This window comes from Colobus angolensis, unplaced genomic scaffold (genome assembly GCF_000951035.1).
Source record: "Colobus angolensis palliatus isolate OR3802 unplaced genomic scaffold, Cang.pa_1.0 Scaffold99, whole genome shotgun sequence".
Lineage (NCBI taxonomy): Eukaryota > Metazoa > Chordata > Mammalia > Primates > Cercopithecidae > Colobus > Colobus angolensis.
Window position 1 is genome coordinate 165,847 of NW_012123931.1, and position 7,269 is coordinate 173,115.

Genomic DNA, 7,269 nt, shown 5'->3' on the forward strand with positions numbered 1-7,269 from the left:
TGAGGCTTTCATATGCTGATGACTGAGGGTGTAATGCTCTGAAAGGTTCCTAGCAATTTGCCACAGTAGACACCAGGCTGATACCCCAAGCCCTCATCATCAGCATCACTGGAGTCAGGAGGGTTTCCCACTCGGGAGGAGCATCCTTTCTTCTCAGTAGCCCAGGTGATCTTCCTGAAAGTGCTGGTGTCTCTCACTCAACAATCAAGAATCTATCTGTAGAACCATGGATCTTCCTAAGAGGAAGATACATATTCCAATCCAGTGAAGGTCCTATGCCACCCTGCCCACTCAATGCTAATTTATTTGCTATTTTATATTTATCTATAATATTTACATTAAAAATTGTAGTTTGGCCGGGCGCGGTGGCTCAAGCCTGTAATCCCAGCACTTTGGGAGGCCGAGACGGGCGGATCACGAGGTCAGGAGATCGAGACCATCCTGGCTAACACGGTGAAACCCCGTCTCTACTAAAAAATACAAAAAACTAGCCGGGCGAGGTGGTGGGCGCCTGTAGTCCCAGCTACTCAGGAGGCTGAGGCAGGAGAATGGCGTAAACCTGGGAGGCGGAGCTTGCAGTGAGCGGAGATCCAGCCACTGCACTCCAGCCTGGGTGACAGAGCAAGACTCCGTCTCAAAAAAAAAAAAAATTGTAGTTTATATAGAAGCAGCAGTGTGGTGGAAACAGACAGACCTGGGTTAAAAGTTTGGCTTTATCAGTTATTTATTGCATAATCTAAAGCAAATTACTTCCCTTTTCTGAAACTCAGTTATTTAGGGGCATAATGATAGTTTCCTAGGTTGCTACAAAGAAGTAGTTTAGGACACAGGAGGTGCTTAACAAATATGTGTTGAACAAATAAATATTTTTAAAGAGAATCCTATAATTTTTTTTTGAGCCAGAAGAAATCTTAGAATATACCCTCTCTATTCTGGAAATGAGAAAACTAAGTTCAGAGAAATTCTGAAATTTCTTTTTTTGTTCATTCATTTAACAAACATTTATTATGAACTGAGTATGTGTCAGGCAAGTATGTTTTGAGCACTGAAGATGTAATTAGTAACATCTCGTCACTGCTCTCAAGGGGTAAGGAAGGATGGATGTGGCTATATCAAGCTCTGTGTGATATTATTATAAAATGATAGAATTATCTAGTGTTGTGCTAGATAATGGTAGGCAGTAGGTACCAATATGGTAGGCAGCAGTCACATGTGGCTACTTAAATTTAAATTAATTACAATTAAATAAAATCAAAATTCAGTTCCTCAGTGCTTGCTTAGGCAGCACATATACAAAATTCAGTTCCTTAGTCACACTAACCACTTTTTAAGTGCTCAATAACCACCTGAGGCTAGTGGCTACCATATAGTGGCAGGCATAGAGCCTTTCCATCATTGCAGAAAGTTCTACTGGACAGTGGTGCTTTAGACCTTCTCCCCAGAATAACATTCATATGTATATATGCCCAAAGCCATACCACTTAAAGGTGTTTACACCTTGGTCTGAAAGCCCTTCGTAACACAGGCAAGAGAGAAATGATGAGTATTGCTAACTAAAACTAAAATCAAAGATAGGAGTTTTGTTATAAGCCAGAGTCCACACTTGTGAAAATTTTAGCTTAGAAAAACTTTCTGGCTGAGTTGGCTACAGTTGAATAATGAGTCACTTGTTCATTTCAGCAGGGATGGGCTCAGTTTCCTGTACCTCCTGGGTAGCGCTGTGGTTGTCTGGGCCTAGTGGCCACACGCTGATGTGTGCTTGCTTTAGACAGAGGTCCTTACCACTTCCCTGACATTTTGGTGAAACTAGATCACTTCTCTCACAATTTACTTGCAGTCTCTCTAAGTAAGGATGTTACATGGGTTTCAGCTTCAGTAGGCTATATTCACTTAATGATCATTTAGTGCGTGCTTTCTATGTCTCAGGAAGCAGGCTATGTGCTACAGACATGAAGAGGATTAAGACAAGAAGTTCATAATCTCTCAGAGAAGACAAACGAGAAACCAGCTAGTCGTAACCAAGGCAGAGTGAAATAAGTGCTGTAATAGGCAAAGTACTGGGACATTGAGGAAAAGGAGAGACTAAAATTTAATATAGGGGACTAGGGAAGGCTCACTGAAGAAGACGGCATTTGAACATGGCCTTAAAGAATATGTTAGACCAGAACAGCATGGAACATTTAATTGGGCATTCTTCCATATTTTTTAATCTTTTAGGTTCAGGAGTACATGTGAAGGTGTGTTACATAGGTAAACTCATGTCATAGGGTTTATTGTACAGATTATTTCATCACCCAGGTATTAAACCCAGTACCTAATAGTTATATTTTTTGTTCTTTCTCTTCCCATCCTTCACTCTCAAGTAGACCTCAGTGTCTTTTGTTCCCTTGTCTGTGTCCATGTGTTCTTATCATTTAGCTCCCACTTATAAGTGGGAACATGTGGTATTTGGTTTTCTGTTCTTGCATTAGTTTGCTAAGGATAGTGGCCTCCAGCTCCATTCATGTTCCTGCAAAAGACATGATCTCGTTCTTTGTTTATGGCTGCATGCATTCAAGTTCTTGAAGTCTGAAATTCTTCCACTCTACAGGCTGTGGCAGCTCTCATTTTTTCCTTTGACACTGAACCTGCTCTGTCTTCCTGGAGACTTCCAGCCTCCCAACCCATCCTAGTCTCATGGTCCTTTATGCACTTCTAGATGAGACTCCATGCTCAGAATTTTCAAGCAGATTTTTTTTTTTTAGCATTTCTTTGTCCTCTGGCTTCTGTTTTTATCTATCTTGCTAATCATCAATCTTGTTTTGCTGAAATTAATGTTATTTATTCAGTATGAGGTCTCTCAATAACTCTCCAGTCTAACTCAACATTTCTTTGTGTCTTCCCCAATTCCCTACCCCAACCCAATCCTCTATGGAGAGGGCATTCCTTTCTATGAGTAACTCTTTATTCCATGTTTTCTCTTCTCTTCCAGGACCCAGTAGTATGCTTTTTCTCCTCTCTTGTATCCAGTCTTCATTGCCTGTTAATGGTTCTCCCCTTAGAGGCAGATCCAGGGTTTTCAGGTCCTAAAGCTTATTTAATCTTGGGAGTTTCTTCAAAAAAAAAAAAAAAAAAAAACAAAATTACAAATATCAAATTAAGGGGGAAAAGTTAATACTTACTTAGAAAGGGCCTGTGCAAGTGCAAGGGGCCCTGAAGCTTATTTCACAGTGAGCCTACCTCTGTCTGTCCTATCATAAAAACCAAACTAAATACAAAAGCTTCCCTTTGCTTTGCTATTGCAAACCATTGTTCCATTTCTCTTTCTAAACACCCTGAAACTTTTCAAGAAAGTAGGCTAGGTACATTCTCTTCACTTTAACATTACTTTGACCTCATGCCCACCATTCTATTGCAATAGTTTTCTCTGAAGCACCACTGACCTCCTAATTCCTAAAGCCTATGTCCTTTTCTTGGTCCTGAATTAACTTGTCCCTTCCATAAAGAATTCAACACATGAGTCATCCTCTGACTTCTTCAAATGACTCTTTTCCCACTCAAGCACCAATGGTGAGCCTTCCTCAGGGTCCCGTCAACATCCCAGGTTGTCTTCCCTCCCTTGTGACTCAATGATCACACCTATGGCATGGCTTCCATCATCACCCACCTGTGTGGCTGACCCAATTATATGTCCTTTGCTCCAACTTCCCTCATAAACTTCAAACTTAAGATACAAACTCTCTACCTAAGTTCTATCAGCACACCAAATTCAACATCTTTTTCTTGATGTGTCAATGGCATCACTCCCTCCCTGCCACCTGCTCTAGAAATTTCAAAGTGCTACTTTAAACAAATTCCCTTTCTCTCCTTCTATACTCTCATCATCTCTAAGATCTAGCAGTTCTACTCCACACTGGTTCCCTAGTGTGGTTCTTTCTACTTCAATTTTTCTCACTCTTGACTCAGACTGATCCAAAGGTTCTTCATTGTTTGCAGCTGGGGGGCCTAAGAGCTGGATATGACTTGCCCCATTGAATTACTGGCAGGCCAGATTTAGAATCCAGGTTTCTTGCTTCTTTTTAGTGGCTGCATACTTCTAAGTCTACTATAATCCATTTCATATACAAAGGCCAGATTAATCTTTTCTTTTCTTTTTTTTTTTTTTTTTGAGACAGGGTCTCACTCTGGTTGCCCAGGTTGGAGTGCAGTGGTGCATTCTTGGCTCACTGCACCCTCGACCCCCTGGGCTCAGGTGATTCTCCCACCTCAGCCTCCTGAGTAGCTGGAACTACAGGCACGTGCCACCATGCTGGCTAATTTTTTGTATTTTTAGTAGAGATCGGTTTTTGCCACGTTGGCCGGGCTGGTCTCGAACTCCTGGACTCAAGCAATCCACCTTCCTTGGCCTCCCAGAGTGCTGGGATTACAGGTATGAGCCACCGCACCTGGCACAGATGACTCTTAAAAGTGATTACTCCAGTGAAACCCCGTCTCTACTAAAAATACAAAAAAATTAGCTGGGCATGGTGGCAGGCGCCTGTGGTCCTAGCTACTCAGGAGGCTGAGGCAGGAGAATGGCCGTGAACCCGGGAGGCAGAGCTTGCAGTGAGCCAAGATCACGCCACGGCACTCCAGCATGGGCGACAGAGCAAGACTCCGTCTCAAAAAAAAAAAAAAAAAGAAAAAAGAAAAAAGAAAAAAAAAGAAAAGTGATGCCTCTCACCAAATGAAACTATTATACTACAGTCCCTAACACGGTATTTCAGGGCTCAAAACCTGGTCAAAAATAGTATCTCAGCTTTTTCTTTCTCTTGGCCCCTTGCTGTACTCTACAATCAAATGACCTCTTGAATATCCTCTGAATATGGCCCTACTTTCATGCAAATAATTCATGGAATTAGTTTCTTCCTCCCCTGAAATGTAGTTCAGTAGTTTGAACTTCATATCACATATGATCTGATGTTGTCTTTACTTGTCTGCGTAAGACTGTGGTGACTCCCCAGCAACCATTCCATCCCAACAGGTTGGAAATCCAGAGTAATCCCATCTACTTCTCTGTGATTGGTTAGCGGTGGGCATGTGATACATTTCTGGTCAAGGACACACTAAGGGAAGTCTGCTGGGAAGATTCTTGGAAACCTTCCCATGTGTTAGAAGGAAACATAGAAGAAAACGTCCTTTCTGCCTCTGGATATTTTCATGTCTGGATGTGAACTGCAAGAACAGCTACAGTCACCTTGTTCTCAACCCAACAAAAGAGATGGAAAGAATTTGGACTTTTGATGACACGAAAGCTCAGATCAACCAATCCTGGAGACTGTTCTGTTTTTGGACTTCCTATTATGTGAAGTAATTTATTTCCTTATTGTCCATGGCAGATTAAATCACAGTTTTCTATTATTTGCAGCCAAAAGCATCAGGAAACAATATTTTGTTTTTGATGCTAAACATTAAGCTTCTTAAAATCAGGGACTGTATCTATGTATCTTTCTAGCCCTCTTACAGCTTGGCATGCAGCAGACAGATGCTCAAAAATCGATTGTGAAATGAATATTTGTATATATTTCTGAGATACAACTAGCAAAAATACTTGCAATTTAGAAAGATCTACTTTCTCATAGCAATCTAGAGGTAACAAAATAAAGCTTAGACAGATTAAATAACTTATTTAGAATATTTTGTTTCTCAAAGTCACACCAACTTCTCAAGAGTTTGTTGCTCTTTGTCTCAAATCCTTATCTGGGATTGCCATGCTTGTTAGGGTCCCAAGAAACTGGGGACTGAAGGAAAAATAAAGTGGCAAGCCACTTCTGTGCTTAACCCAGCAATAATGCCAATACGGTAGCCTAGTTGTTTCTGGCTCAGAACCTAGGCCTGGAATCCCTGGTCTCTTCCCAGTTCCAGCCTATAATGTGGTACCTCTAGTGCTGGGGTCATGAATCCCTATAAGTACAAAATTTTAGATGCAGAAGTATTTTCCTGGGAAGATGGATCATAGCTTTCATTAGATTCTCAAGGGGTCTGTGAGAATCTTAGTCTTCTTAAAGGCTAGATAGAAGTTGGGGTAGAAGGTGGTAGAAGTTAGGGCATGGCCAGGAAAAGGGAGGGCTGGTTTGAATGATAGGAGACTCAATTTGTAGGCTGTGGGAGCTACTAAGTTACTCAGATGAACTGGAAGAGTGTATTTGTCTTCGTAAAGGCTAAGAAGGACTACAACATTATACAGTATCTCAGAAGTAGATGGAAATAAAAAGTTTCAGTAGACTTAATGTGTCCCTGTGTTGTTCTTTATTTTGTCATCTAAGGGGACCAGTAGCCCAGGGACCTCTTGCAGATTAGGAAGAAAGAGACAGTTAGGTGCCAGGGTTAGGTAACTCTAGGTAAGACTGGTGTAAAAGGAAAATACAGGGCCCCTTTCTGAAAAATTACGAATTTCAAAATGGCGACACCAGAGTATTAAACCAAGCTCGGAGCCCTTCTAAACTGGGAGCACTGTGCAACTACATAGGTTGGACGCACATGCAGCTGGTCCTGCCTCTGACACTTATGATTGCACACACTATTCTCTGCCAAATTGGTATGTATTCCTTTGAACTGCTATGCAGTCCTTCATTCATTTTTTGAGCACCTAGAATGTGTCAGGAATTGTGCTAGTGGTGGGGATTCCAGATAAGAGCGAGCATTCAATTAAATCATATCGGGTTTCTACTATGTAACAGGTCTTGTTCTAGGTCCTGGGGATACAGCTCTGAACACATTAACACTGGGCAGAGACAAGGAATAAATGGGGAAAAGATCAGACAGTGACTGATACAAAAACTTAGCACCGGACGATGTGACACAGGGTGACCATTTGAAATTGGGTGGTTAGGGGCCCGGAGATGATATTTGAGCTAAGATTGCAATGAAAATGGAGGGCAGCCCTGGCTCCATGGGGGTGGGGGTGGGGGTGTGGAGGGTTATCTTAAACTTGCGAAACAGGGCAAAACAAGGGAAGTGGGGAGAGAGAGACCGTACACGGCAGAACACAGTTGGTAGCTAAAGGAAAGGATGAAATCATGGTACACCTCCAGGAAACAGCCTGCAGGGGCTAAACCATCGACTTAGGTAAATGGATGGTTTGAGAGCAAAGGCGGGAGCAGCGAATCCGGTGAGAAGGTCCTCACAGAAACCCAGGCTAGCGAAGCGGCGGCTTGGACTAGGGTGAGAGTACCGGAGGTAACGCTGGGTGGGCCGCACCCGCGTCTCCCACGAGGTCCCCCGGTCAGGTTAGCGGGTGCCTGGCCGACG